This window comes from Panicum virgatum, chromosome 8N (assembly GCF_016808335.1).
Source record: "Panicum virgatum strain AP13 chromosome 8N, P.virgatum_v5, whole genome shotgun sequence".
Lineage (NCBI taxonomy): Eukaryota > Viridiplantae > Streptophyta > Magnoliopsida > Poales > Poaceae > Panicum > Panicum virgatum.
Window position 1 is genome coordinate 16,200,254 of NC_053152.1, and position 15,255 is coordinate 16,215,508.

Genomic DNA, 15,255 nt, shown 5'->3' on the forward strand with positions numbered 1-15,255 from the left:
GTATAATATCAGCATAAGGACAGATATGACCCTAAAATAAAAGTTGAGGGACTATATTGGCCAATTTAAAAGTTGAGGGATGAATTTGACCCTTACAATAAAGTTCAAGGACCAAAATGGATATTTTACCGACGGAAAACATTGCATTGGCGGATGCATGTAGCTGCCGAACCTGCAGTACCATGTCCCGATGACCCAACGGAGAATTGGCAGACAATTGCTATTGCTTATTTGGCGTTTCCCACAGTTGCTTAGTATTTGCCACTTGTGCTCTCCAGACTCCAGGGGAGGTAAGACAGGTAAGTCAATGATGTACGCAAGGTAGTGATGCATGCTAAGTTTTCAATTAACGAGTGGTTAGTACTAATTAACGGAATTTTTTTGTTCTTTGGCGTTCTTTTTTACAGTGGCTCGTTTGTCAGTTGTGTTCTCTATGGGATGTGAGAGCTAGCCTTATCCTACTTGGTTTTTAGATTCGGGGAGGATTGATTGGGTACACGTCCAACTTGGTTCGTATATATTTTTAGTTCAAAATTATATGAGATTAGAGTCCAGTCCTTTTAAACTAACAATAATTGGCACTGACGATGACAATTATACAAGATGAACTTAGTGCAGTTTGGGCATCCATGGCAGAGTTGTACTAGTATGTGCCAATAATTGGCCTGCTATTACTTTTTTTTAAAAAAATTCTTATTCCAATTGTAGTAACAATCTGGTAGGGCTCTCTTTATCCCTTGGAGCACATGCATGGCTCCACTTGAGGTGTTAGAATAACTTAGTTTTATACATATAGGTGGTGAAAGATCTTAAAATTTAGCTTAGATAATCTAAAGACGGATCGGATTTGGCGGATTTGACCGGAGCACATGCATGGCTCCACTTGAGGTGTTAGAATAACTTAGTTTTATACATATAGGTGGTGAAAGATATTAAAATTTAGCTTAGATAATCTAAAGACCGATCGGATTTGGCGGATTTGACCGATCTTAAAATTTAGCTTCAATTGGTGGAGGAGTGGTGGACCATGATCGGGCGGCGGCCTTCAAACGACACACAAGGTTTGCGAACCCTCATCATTTTGGTCATTTGGGAGATTTGGTTAGAACGCAATGCTCGGATTTTCAAGCACAAGGAAACAGCATGCCCTGTTCTGATCTCCAAGATTAAAGACCATGCGAGTTGTTGGATGGCAGCGGGCGCCAAGCGTTTGTCGGCACTTCTGGCTTAGTCGAACCATTTGTCGGCGCTTCTAGCTTAGTCGAAACTCGGCTTTCTTTCTTTCTATCTCTCTTTTGCTGTTCTTTATGCTGTTTTTTTCGTTCTTGCCGGCCGATCTCCTTTTTCCGACGATCCGTGCCTTGAGCTTTGTTTAGTGCTTCCTCTGTTGTACTCGCCCTTTGGGCACCCTTCTTTTTAATATAGCGGGCAGCTCTCCTGCCGGTTCGTTAAAAAAAAAGACCGATCCCTAAAAGAGACAGTATCTAATCTTATACAATTTTAAGTAAAAATATATAAGGACCAAGTTGGATAGTGTAGAGACCACTAATAAAGCCATGATCCATTACCACCCCTAATTATACCTCGAACTTCTTCAATCTTCTTTACATGAACGCCTGGAAGTGGGCACGACAGTTCCTTGAGATCAGTGCTTCTTACAAAGCGGTCATTCCTGGCTTCTTGCTCATTTTACTCTCACGTGTGTCAACAAGCGAGGTGCTCGATCTTTAATGTGCTATATGGTTCAACTGTTGCATCAAGATAGAGGGTGGTGACGGAGAAAGCTTGGTCCCCAAGTGCAAAAATACCAATCCTCCTGCAAAAAGAAATGCGAGTAATGCCATAATGTTTTTTTGGAAAAAAAGATGTATTTGTTCAACACATAAGTGAAGAATGGGACGTTTTTCTAGTTGCGCATAACGGTAAATGATAATAAATGTTTTGTCCTAGAAAACACGTACACTTGCACAAATACACGGTCGTGCACCTAGCTACCTTGTCAGAAATAAGACCGAGAAAAATGCAGCCAGCTCATAGACATGACAAAATGTAACAATTTTATTTATTGGAAAATTGAAATCTACTAGTGTAACGAGCACGGCCCCATTTAGGCTATTTCGAGTGATTTTGGTGATCGTGTGACAACGCAATCAATGGGACTAACGAGTTTGCGAGATCATACTTGTAGAATTTCTTAGGTCCTTTGGATGACGTCCAAACCATATCCGAGACGTCTATTGCACCGTCGAGATGAGATGTCCAATGTACCGTCAAGATGAGGTGTCCAATGCACCGTCGAGACGAGGTGTCCAATGCACCGTCGAGACGAAGCGTCCAATCCACCGCAAAGATATCAAGTCGCAGTGAAACAACAGAGAAACAGGAAGTTTCAGTAGGGTCGGATAATCCGAATGACCTGGGTCGAATAAACATATCAAAGCACCCAGATTATCCGACACAGTAAAATACAAGCTTGGACAGTGAGTCGTAGCATCCTTCAGAGAGCTTGTTTCGCTGATTGGAAATTGGTCTGTGGGCTCGGATTATCCGACGTGAAGGAAATGAAGGTCGGATTAATACTCGAATCATTCTTCGGAGAGGCTGTTTTCAGTGAAGGAAAATTCTCTTTAGGGTCGGATGATCCGACGTGGCAGTTCAAGGAGCATCGGACTAATGGGCAGTAGCAATGATCAGTGACCGTTGTTTGGAATTCAAATTCACAATTGATCCGGATGATCTGACGCATAGTTAAAAGAGGGTCAGACTAATGAGTTGGACAAATGACGTCAGCAGTTGGTTTGAAACTTAACGGCTACCGTGGAGATGATATGGGGTCGGATGATCCGACGCCTTGGTCACAAAACACGTCGAATTATCCGACGCTATGCAGAAAAAGCAGTAATGACTACTCAATGGCTAATCTGAGTTGGTGGCCTATATAAGCGGCTCTCCACGGTCATTCGAAGCTTGCTGGAGTTCAGAGAGACCCTAGACTCATTGAAGAACATCTCCAAGCCAACTAAAGAGAAAATTGATCACATCTTTAGGTTTAGCACTAGTTTAGCTCTTGAGTGAGTGAGCGAGCAAGGTTGTGTGCCTTGTGCCCTGGTTCTTGAGTGAACAAATGTGTATCTCGGTGAGCCGGCCATCCTTGGAGTCTTGGTGACTCGCCGGCACGTCTTCGACCCTCCGACTTGGTGTGGAGCGGCGACGACAAGCTTTGTGCGGGAGACGTGGAGACCCCCTTCCTTGGTGGAGAAGCTCCTTAGTGGAACACGGGATCAAGGTGACCGTGGACTCGGTGTCTTCGGAAAAGACTTGATTACCGAGAAGCAACTTTTTGTGAGTGCTTCAACAACGTGGATGTAGGTGTGCCTTTGTGGCTAACCGAACCACGGGATAAACTCTCGTGTCACAAGAGTTTGCATTCTCTCATCCCTCTTTAAACTTCCGCATTTACTTATTGTAATCTTGTGTGCCTTTACTTTCTTAGAGTAGATTCTTGATAGGATTGGCTATATGTTGCACAACTCTTTTAGGATGAGGGTTTTCACACTAGTTAAACCATAGTTGCACATCTAGATAGCATGATCTAGTTTATTTTTATGTGCAAATAGTTGGAGCCATAGGTCAAGGTTTTTAGTTTGCCTAATTCACCCCCTCCCTCTCTTAGGCTATGAGCACCCGATTCCTTTCAACTAGCAAACAGGAGAAAGTAAGGGGGCATTTGTCGTACTGTTTGTGTTTGGCCGTGGACCGACGGCTGCCTGTCACCTAACAGCTCGCAATGCAACTCCATGCATAATGCAGCAATTATTTGATCTCAGCTGCTGGATGGTAGTTAGCATTTCTTAATCCCCACTTTTCTTCTGTTCAACCTGTCAATGCCATGCAAGATGCAGCTCTCAGAGTCAACACCTAATCGTTTGATTTGCTCCGGTACATAACTCATGCCCAAAGAAAAAAAAGCCCAGATGCCTAATTCACGTGCAAACTGTTTCTGGACATAAGAAAAGTCAAGTATAAAAGAACCATCTCACTGGTCAGTTCTCTTGCGTTTCTTTAAAATTCCAAAAAATCTGTACACTGTACATATAAGAATGTTGGTAGCTAAAACAAAGAAGGGCTCAAATTTGCTTCTTCACCGATATATAACGGTCACCAGCTCTAACTAACCTGCTCATACAATGTGACTGTCACTCGCTAGCAACGCTCTAACTAACCTGCTCAGACAATGTGACTGTCACTCGCTAGCAACACGCGAAGAAAAAGGGGTGCACAACAAAGGTAGAAGAGACCATTGCAAGCCACATGACAGGACCCACTGCATTTCATAGAACATGACGTACCATCTCATATTCTTTGGAAGGCACTATATCAGATACAAAGGGGAGGGGGATCTCGAGTGGCAGACAACACAACAAATGCATGGAACAAAAACTGGCAAAAGGTCTCACCTCAAAACGGTGCGTGCATAGAATGTGGCAACGGACGGTGGAGGCACGATTAGTGGGATCCTAGCTGGTGAGATGACTGGGAGAGCTCTTGAACATTGTATGCCACATGTACGCCCGGGAGAGGACCATCTCGAGTTCGTGGTGTCCCCAGGTCCTAGTCGGAAGGCGCTGAAGGAACATCACCATCTCTTGGAAATCCAGTTTCTGCAGCTTGTCTGACCACTAGGCCTGATCATTCGTCGGGTCGGGTCGGAGTTGGGTCGGGTCACTTCGGGTTTTGGGTAAAAAAATGTTGGCCATGCCCGGCCCATGACATGGTCGGGTTGGGTCGGGTTCGGGTTGGGTCGGATTGGCCCGCAATTTTGTGTGTAATTTTCGGGTTGGATCGAGTTTTTTTAGTTTCAGGTCAAAAATTTCTACCCGTACCCAATCTGTCACTTGCTCGGGTCGGGTTGGGTCGGGTTTTTTTTTCGGGTGGGTCGGGTCGGGTTTATCGGGTCGGGTGACCCATGGTCAGTGGGGAGGATAGAAGGGGTTTAAACTTGACATGAGGAATTTGAAAAATCTAGCATGCATGACAGAGACGTTGCTATTCCTGTAATTAAAACATGTGAACCTCCTTTAATTTTAAGGTGACCAAGTAAAATATGTACTTTACGAGTAGGATCTTTTTGGGAACATTACGTAACCTAAGTACTGTGCTGGTACTAACGGACTCGAAAAGGATTTGCAAAAACCAGTTATGAGTAAGGGTGCCCTAACTTACTGTCAACAAAAAGCTAGCTGCTATGTACAAAAGGAAATCTGGTAGATAGTCTCCTTCAGCAAGATATGTATCCCACAGCCGCGTAGCAAGATGGAAGGGTACCTGCAAGGTTAGGTGACAGGACAGCAATTTTGGTTTAATGTGTATATGGAGTACAAAATCAAGTGTTGCAAGACAAACCTCCCGTATCAAAAGGCAGTTGAACCAACGGAAAAAATTGAAGAAACTCTAGCCCTTGTTCTTCAATTTGCTTTGATAAAGGTTCTGTGTACACCCCCAAAAATGGAGGTCAAAAAAACTGTTTTTCCAGTATATAGGAAAAAGGACAACAATTAATTACAAGCAGATCTCATGCCCACAATTATTTTTGTTGGAAGGGGCATTAAATGTGACAGTTAATAAGTGGGGAAAAAATTGGCAGAAACCAAACCAGAATTGGCAATGCATAAGAATCAGTAGAACATTACTGTCTATACGACGAACTAGCTCCTTCAATCTGAAAACAAGGCGCTGAATTCCTGGTTGTGCAAATGTGTAATGATCTTGCATTACATCAAGAAACTTTGAAAGACACCAGTAGCAGTCTGCTTCTATGTTAGAAATGTCCTGTGGTGAAAGGTCATCCGAGGACCAGGTGTCTATGTTGCCCTCCAGGTGCTCTGATAAGAACACGACCAAGAATGGTGTAACAAGATCATTTATTCCTTGGACATAGCCACTTGCTGGGTGACGGATGGACCTGGAATTGCCAAATCAGAGAATGGTGAATAAATTAATATAATAATCATAAGATGACTCTATCAAGCAAAAGTGACATAGCCAAAACACCAATTCAGAAGCTATCCAATTGTGATCAAAGGCATATTTTTCTACACGCCAAGAAGCATAATTGCATCGGTAAATTTCACAGGGAGGAAACTCATGAATAAAAAAAATGTGAGAAAAGGCATATTTCCCACTGATTAAGCAATAGAAATGATCCAGCCAATTTCACACCTTACCATGTATATAGAATGCGTTCCAGAGATTTCTGAATTTGCAGGTTCTGGAAAAAGGTAACATCAGGTGCGGTTCTTGGGCAATCGACAGCAATCTACAGACCAAATAACTTTTAAGATGATTGATTACAGTCCTTTCCAAAAAAAATATTATAGGATTTTATAAAAAGAGGCAGTAGGCCAATTTCAAGTGGATAAAGGTACCTGTCGAAGCATATCAATCTCTTCATCAACACGGTCACTGTCTGGGATATCATAGTATTGAGAAACATATTCTACATACTCGAGTCTTTTCCTTGTTAAAACACTATCTCGTCTCTCTTTATTAGGTGGTGCGTACCCCTGTAGCCAGCTATATTAAATTCAAATTTTGATACCGCAAATTAGAAAGAGGTTACATGATCTTACGCAGAACTTGTTCACTAACCAAAAGAAGTCTCCATATGTTAGGTCGCATATATGGGGGCGCACCACTCCAAGACAATTCACGTAATTTGTCTACACAAATGGAGGAAAAACAGCTGATGTCAAAAGACACGAAACATTGGAAGATGAAAAATTATCTAGAACATAATAGTAACTGAAGTAAATTAAAGAGCGATGGTTGTTCTTTTAGTGTACTGATTTAAGCACATTTAAGGCAGAGTTAAATGGAGACAAGAATAAGCAGCTACACCCAAATGCTCACTATTAGAGAACCATTCTACATATATTTACTTCTAAAAATCAAGCGGACGGCAAATTAATAATCCATTCAATCTTATATATGAAGAAGAACAATCTGCATACCTAAAATAACAGCAGGCCTTGAAAGTTCCTCTGTGAATTTAGCAATTCTTGCAGAATCTGTTGCCCTAGCGCCAAAAACTATTCCTTGAGCATCTGGTAGTGGATTTGTGCTACTTGTTGATGGACAATTTGATTTCTTTGCACTTGTGTTATCAGTTGAGTTCCCAGATGATGGGCCTTCTCCCTGGACAATTAAAATTTCATTAGTCACAATGTATCCTTTCATACGTGCTGAAAGGCCAAAGGGCCTCTACCTGAGATGGTTAGAGGAACCCAGCGGCACTCCTCAGGTCCTGGGTTCGACTCCCCGTGGGAGCGAATTTCAGGCTGAGGTTAAAAAAATCCCCTCGCTGGCCCTGTGTGCCAAAGCACTGGTTGTGAGCCGGCCCCAGGTCGGCCTGAGGACCCTTACATGGCCCAGGCAGGTAGTCCCCAGGGGTTACGTCTCCCAGTGTCAGGGCAGGGCCAGGGTTCGGGGATTTTCTCGGTCGGGGAAGCCGAGTCTTCTCTTAGATAATACCGGTGGGGCGGTCTTTCCCAACCCGGCCGAGTTTTTTTTTATATGTGCTGAAAGAAATCAAACTAATAGAAAATACCTCCTGTGAACCTTCATTAGGCTCATCTTCATCACGATCGAGGTGTGAAGAATAATCAGGAGGAGAAAGAGGTTCCGATTGTTGGCAGAGCAATACATTTCCTGGAAAGCTGCGCCCTTTAATCATTCTGACTAAGAGTCCAGACCAAAGAAAAGAAAAGAAAAGTTCCTTTACAAGGTTAGAAACAGATAGGAGCCATGATAATAAATACTATCATAACAATAGAATGATTTTAGAATGAAACAATACATGTTATCTTTTAGCCCTTTTCTGACAGAAATCTAAATCACATGGCATTTCATAAATTAACAGGTCAAGAACATTTCTTTGAGCACAACCAACTAACCAAGAATTGCTAACATGTTAATTACAAAAGGTTGAATAATGATCAGATAGGTTTAGGTAGATATTTTTTTTCCAAGGAAAGTCAGTCTTTTTATAACTCCCTATGGAGGGAAAATAGTTATGACAGCAGCCATGCCTTCTAATATCATTCCATCAGCAAGCACTAAAAAAGATCATCTCTAAAGTATTTGGACTTCAGCTAGTTATCCCCAACATTGCCCTAGCCGGAGCCAGATTGGGTGCCTTTACTCAGCACCGTTACTTTGTCACTTTCGTGCGATCTCCACCCTCCAACCACCATCTGACGGCTACAGTGACTTTCCCCAAACTAGTACTCGCTTTCCAACCCACACAAGTGCTAATAGATGGGATTTCAGGGAGCAGACACGCGGGAATGGCTCCACAACTCCCGCCCACGCGCTCCGCGCCGCCCGCGCTTCCTCTTCCATCGCGACGAGTCCACGCTGCCATGCCGCGTCGCGCCGCTTCCTTGCTGTTACCGTGCTGCTGCGCCGTCTTTCTTGTTGCTTCCTTGAGTGCTTGGCTGCGCCGCCCTTCGTCCAGTGCCCGGCCGCGTCACCCATCGTCCGGTGCCCGGCCGCGCCACCCTCCGCGCCTCCCTGGGGAGGTGGAGGCCGCGCCGGCTGGGAGAACAGGCGGCCTACCCCGATCGTGGAAGAGCTCTCCTGCGTCTCGCCATATCCATGTACGAGCTTCACAGCCCCTGTAATGCAGATGGCTGCGAAAATTTTCTTTTGTTTTAGTGCCCAGCGTGCATGGATCCTTATTAATCCACCTCAATTATCTACCAAAATGCAAAATATAATGCAGCCACATGTTTCAGTGTCATCTGATTTGAGAACCCATGAGCAATAAATGATTATTTTGCTGAATTTCATGTCAGGACTATTAGTTGTTGTAGCTTGTTTCATATGTTCTGCTGTTAATTATTGTTTGTACTTCAACAAAGTTTTTATGTGTTCTTATTCGTTAATTATTTGGGCTGTTGAACTAGTTCATGTTTGGGTCACAGAACACAATGCAACTGTGAGTGGCGTATAAGGCCATGGCAGAATTGAACAAGGAAACTCCTCGAGTTGGTTTAAGGTTCAAAAGTGCAGATGAGGCTTGGCAGTTTTGGTTGGCATACGGGGTTGCACAGGCTTTGATGTGAGAAGAAGATACTCAAATGTCAGCCCCTTTGATGGTAAGGTGACCTCATGCAGATTTGTGTGTTCCAACGAGGGCCTTAGAAGTAAAGGGCAAACAAATCGTGCGACAAAATGCTTTAGAGCTGAAACAAGGACTGATTGCAAAGCTCGAATTAGCCTTATATTGGATCGTGTTGCAGGAAATTATGAAGTCAATGATGTTGTGCTTGAACACAATCACCTTCTTCACTTGCCAGAAACTCGACACTTGATGGCATCGCAGAGAAAAATTTCAGAACTGCAAGGTTTTGAAATAGAGACCGCAGATGATTATGGAATTAGACCAAAAGCTACACATGAGTTGGCTAGTCATCAAGTTGGTGGACCATGTAACGAACATGGCACCATTGATGCCATTTCGAGTGATTTTGGTGATCGAATGACAACACAACACTTGGACTAATATGATTGTTAAGATAATCATTCTCAGGCTTTTAGGTTCAAGTGATGACAAAGAGAAAGAGAAGATAGGCGTAGCAAGGCCCGATGGACTGCCCCTACGGGGGTTCCGCTACCCGGTTAGCGGACGGGGGTACCGGAAGAACCGACGCCAGGGGCACCGGTGCATCCGACGCTTGTCGGAAGAACCGACGCTACGATGTTTGGTGCAGGAGGAAATCGAAGCCAAGTCAGCCTACAGGCACCGGTTGAACCGACGGGTCAAAATGGGGCATCGGTGCATTGGCCGTCCTTTGTACCAGAGGCGATGTCAGTGCCCAGAAGAAGTTTCTTCAGCATCGGTTCAACCGACGGTGCATCGGTGCATACCACCGGTGTAATGACGTCAGCATCCAGGAGAAGATTCTTTCAGCACCGGTTGAACCGGTGAGGCATCGGTGCATTGCATCGGTTCAACCGGTGGTCTCTGCGTCAGCTGTCAGGACTTCAACGGCTACTTCATGTTGTGAGTGACCGGATGAACCGACGCTACCCTGCCAAGAGGCATCGGTTCTTCCGGTGGTACGCAGATTTTCAGCTAACCGTTGGAGCAACGGCTACAAGACTTGGTGGCCTATATATACGCCTCACCCCGGCCATTTGAAGATTGCTGGAGTTGCTGGACATCCCACACACACCCAAGAACATCTCCAAGCCATACAAAAGCATCAAGATCATATCCTTAGCCCTTAGCACACTTTGAGAGTGTTGTGTAAAGGATTAGCTCTTAGTGAGTGAGTTTGCAAGGCTTAGAGCCTTTGTGCTGTGGTTCATTAGTGAACCAAAACAAGAGCTTGGTGCGCCGGCACCTTGGAGCGTGAAGCTCGCCGGCAACGTCATCGACCCTCCGACTTGGTGTGGAGCGGCGACGACACCTTTGTGCGGGGGACGTGGAGACCCCCATCCTTTGTGGAGAAGCTCCTTAGTGGAACCCGGGGCCAAGGTGACCGTGATTGTGTTCACGGAAGAGACTTGGTGGCCGAGTAGCAATACTCTTAGTGAGTGCTACAACAACGTGGATGTAGGTGTGCCTTTGTGGCTAACCGAACCACGGGATAAACACCCGCGTCAAGAGTTTGCTATCTCCTATCCCGCTCTTTAAGCTTCCGCATTTCTTTCTAGTATTTTGTATGCCTTTACTTTCATAGAATAGTTTCTTGGTAGGAAAGGCTATAGGTTGCTAAACTCTTTTGGGATAGGGGTTTTACACTAGAACAACCTAGTTGCACATATTGATAGCATGTTTTAGTTTAAGTTTTGTGCAAACTAGTTGGAGCCATAGGTCTAAGTTTTTATTAGTGCCTAATTCACCCCCTCCCCCTCTTAGGCTAGAGCACCCGATCACTTTCAGACCACTAACCTTAGCTACACTTGCCGTGATCGCAAAAATTATTTGCAAAGCAAACGACAGAGGGATTGGATTTCGGACAAGCTGGAAGTAAGTTGAAGTATTTTCATGATAAAATTGTTGAAAATCCATCATTCCAATATGTTTTGCAGTTAGACTATGAGGAGCATATAACCAACATATTTTGGGCTGATGGTAAGATGATTCTTGACTATGCACACTTTGGTGATGTGGTTACATTTGACACTACTTTTGGCACGAACAAAGAGTATAGGCCTTTTGGTGTTTTTCTTGGGCTGAATCAGTTTAGAGAAACCACTGATTTTGGTGCTGCAATTCTCTTTGATGAAACAGAGGACTCATTTATATGGCTCTTTCAGACTTTCATAGCTGCACATAATGGAAAGCAACCTAGAACTATCTTTACGGATCAAGATGCAGCAATGGGAAAGGCTATCCTTAAAGTATTTACTGAATCATATCATGGGTTGTGCATCTTTCACATAATGCAAAATGCTGTCAAACATTTATCTTCAGCCAAGGATAAAGATGGAGGTACAGAGGAAGGAGAAGAAGGAGAAGGCGAAGGAGAAGGCGAAGGTGAAGGTGAAGAATCTCATATTCTATCCGATTTTAGTGCTTGTATGTTTGGCTATGAGGACAAGGTAGAATTTCAGGAAGCATTTGACATTATGAGATCTAAAGTGTATAAACAAACTTGGTTAGATAGTATATACAAGGTTAAAGAAAAATGGGATGAATGCTTTATGAGAGATGTCTTTAGTTTGGGAGTGAAAAGTACACAACTAAGTGAGAGCTTCAACAATGCATTGAAGAATCATTTAAAATTAGATTTTGATATTGTTCGCTTTTTGAAGCATTTTGAAAGGACAGTGGAAGACAAAAGAGCTAAGGAATTGGAATCTGAATTTGAGGCAAGGAAGAAAATACCAAGAAGACAAATGCGCACACATATGTTGCTGCAAGCAAGCGAAGTGTACACTCCAGTTATTTTTGAAGCTTTCCAAAGTGAATATGAAAGATCCATGGCTGCATGTAGTAAATTATTAGATGAAAATAAATATGCTATTGCTATTGGGAGATTCCATGGTGATTTGCATTTTGAGGAAGAGCGGATAGTGATAGGTGATCCTCTCAACCAAACAGCCTCATGTAGCTGTGGAATGTTCAATAGGATTGGAATATTGTGTGCACATGGTCTGAAAGTTCTTGATTTGATGAATATAAAGATATTGCCAACACATTATGTGTTAAAGAGATGGACTAAAGCAGCAAGCAATGGGGGTGTACAAGATAAGGATGGAAGGAATGTGATAGCAAACACAAGGCTGGAGTCTCAACTTCGCTACAAGAACATGTCTCATAAATTTCACAATTTGGCATATAAAGGAGCCCACTTTCCAGAATGTTGTTTGATGGTAGAAAATGCACTTGATTGCCTTGGTACACAGCTAGAGGATAAACTCAATGTATCTGCTTCTACTATGAGCAAGCCAAGCAATGACCAAGAAAATGCTGAACCAAATGTCCAGCAAGGAGATGAATTGCTTAGTGCTGCACAGTCGAAGAAAAAGGAGGTCAAATCCAACAATTCAAGGCGAAAAAGAACTTGGCTCGATAAATTTAACAAGAGGAAGCGCAAGCCAACAAAAAAGGAGCAAAGGTATGTTTATAGTGTGCAGCCCATATATGCTACTATAATTCATTCCTAAACTAATTAACTAAATTTTCATTGCCAGAAACAAAAAGGAAGTGATGGAGTACAACCCCAAGTAGAAGTAGAGAATAGTTGCAGCAAAGGAACAAGTGTGCAGCCTCAAGAATGCAATTTTATTGACAGTTTCGGAAGTTTTACCCAGCTGCTAACAGCCCCAACTTATGATGATGATGATATTCTTGAAGATCATGATCTGTTCTAGCGTGAACAAGATGGTTAGATAGTCTTTTGTATATGGCTAACTATAGCCTTTTGTGACCCAAATATAGTCTTTTGTGGCTTAATTGTATAAGTGAAATGGCCCAACTATATTCTTTTGTGGTCTAGCTGTGGTCTTTTGCTGTATGTATTTATGCTCTGAACCTGAAACTCTCAAACCAGAAAATGCCTACTGATAATTATAATATAGATGGTCCCTTGTATTTATTTGTTTTGCAGTCTTGAGAGTACCTGTTGGCTGCTGTGTGTATTTTTACTTGTATTTCCAAAGTGTTGGTAGCTGTGACCTGCAGGATTGGTTCTAAAAAGAGAGGCCGGCGGCTGGCCTGTCTGCCTGCCTGCAATTTTGGCGGGTAAAGGAGGTGAGCTGCAGTGTCTGTGCTTCTGGATTGGGCTGAAAAGTAAAGTCCAGGCTGTAGTCGCTCGATGCTATCTGGATGTCTGAGATTGAGCCAAAGTGACAATGTAACTTTACTCTATAAAGGCACCCAATCTGACTCCGCCCTAGCCAAAGAAACTGGAACAATATCCAGTCAATCAAAGTAGAACACAAAATCCAAATTCCCCACTCCAAAGGCCAAACATCCTATTGTACCATCTAACTTGCCAAATAAACATCCAAAAAACAACGTGATTTCAGATCACCAAATGCATCGGGGCCCTCAGCTACATTGCCCCATATCTGCGGGGTCAAGAACGCCACCATACGCCAAGATCCACATTTAACTGCCGATCCTCAATAAACGCCGTCCCTCTCCGGGAACACACCATCTCTCACCCCATTTCGCAGCAATCAGATCCAAGAGAGGGGAGAGAACCGCGCAAGAGGGAGGAAAGGAGACCGGCTAACCCTTGCACGTTGCGTAGCGTCTGGTTGAAGCGCCAGTCCGTGTTGCTGGAGCTGCCCCCGCCGCCGCCGCTCATCGCCGCCGGTTAGCTGGGCCCCCTGGAGCGGTGGTCCGGGGAATGAGGGGGAAGAAGCCACACACAAATGGAAGCGGTACAATTACTTACAAAGCATTTGATGATGGCCCAACCCGGCCCAAACTTCAGAACGGCCTTAGGCTGGATTTGGGCCCACTTGAACATCAACAAACTTTGTCGCTGCTCGTCTCATCATGCAGAGGTCACTGATCAGCAGCTCTGGGAGAAGCTGCACAAGGGAGAGCTCCTGCAAAAATCCTTCTCAATTTGATCATCGCTTCCGTTTCTTCATGAGCTCCTGCAAAAATCCTTTCTTTTGGTAGTGTTAGTTGCAGGCAGTTATCTCTTTTGTGAACAACCTATTGTTTCAGGTAGCTAAGCAATGTTCGCCAATAGCTACTATAGGGGAGCAGCAGGTAAACAATTTTTCCTACAACAAGGTGATGACCACATCATGTATAAACTCAACACGACAAGAGATGATATATCATATAAAAGAAAGTAGCTAGAAGCATTGTTTCTTGAGGCTAAAAGAAGCTTCCATAGTGATACATCATTAATCCAGTACAGCACGGGTTCTTCTAACACACAACAAGGTTCAATTTATAAGGAGTTCAACTTGCATGCACTGCGATCAAGTGCGCATATTATGAGGTGACAAAACATAGTTCAATCAAGGAAAACGAGCATGAAGTAGAAACTATGGTGATGCATTTGAAGCTTGGGTTATAGTCTGCATATGCAGCAACAAAAAAATGGCATCCATGGTTGCGTTACTGCGTCTGCAAACCAACCCAAGCGTCAAGCACAACCGTGTGTCATGCAGCTTATTCTTCATATTTGTTGCCTACTCCTCAGAAGCTCAATCAGCAGGAGTATTTGTAGCATCTCCATCATCAGCAACCTCGTCGTCGTTAGCAGGGATATCATCTCCATCAGGGAGAGCACCAGAAGTAGCAGCAATGTCACCACCATTAATTTCTCTATCTTCCTCTTCCTCCTCGTTGTCCGCAACTGCTAGCAATAAGATTTGTTACTTATAGAAGTATAATACACGAACAGGTAATGCATCTTCTAAGATAATGAGAACTGTTTCAAGTGTTTCACAATATAATTTCTTCAGGGTTGTGTTTGTCTGACTGGAAACATGTAGTAAAGTATGTTACTGTGCGCACCATTCTCTTCATCCCGTGGAATAGGAACAATGTAGATCCTCTTCACAGAAATGGTGAAAACCCTGCAGTATTAACTTGTTATTACTACGTTTTTTCATAACCAAGTAATTTGAAAAGGAAAAAAGGAAACGAAACACACATATATAGAGAGAGAAAGAGAGAGATTAAGATTTCACGACTCACTCACATGGGACTTCACCAAGGAAGAAACGATCACCGTCCACATTATCATAGAAAAGAATGAAGTTGTC

General features: G+C 43.4%; 1 pseudogene; it reads right to left on the reverse strand.

The window, feature by feature from the left end:
- Positions 1-3,617: 3,617 nt before the first annotated feature.
- Positions 3,618-13,886, reverse strand: LOC120685977 (annotated as a pseudogene).
- Between the last annotated feature and the right edge of the window lie 1,369 nt (positions 13,887-15,255).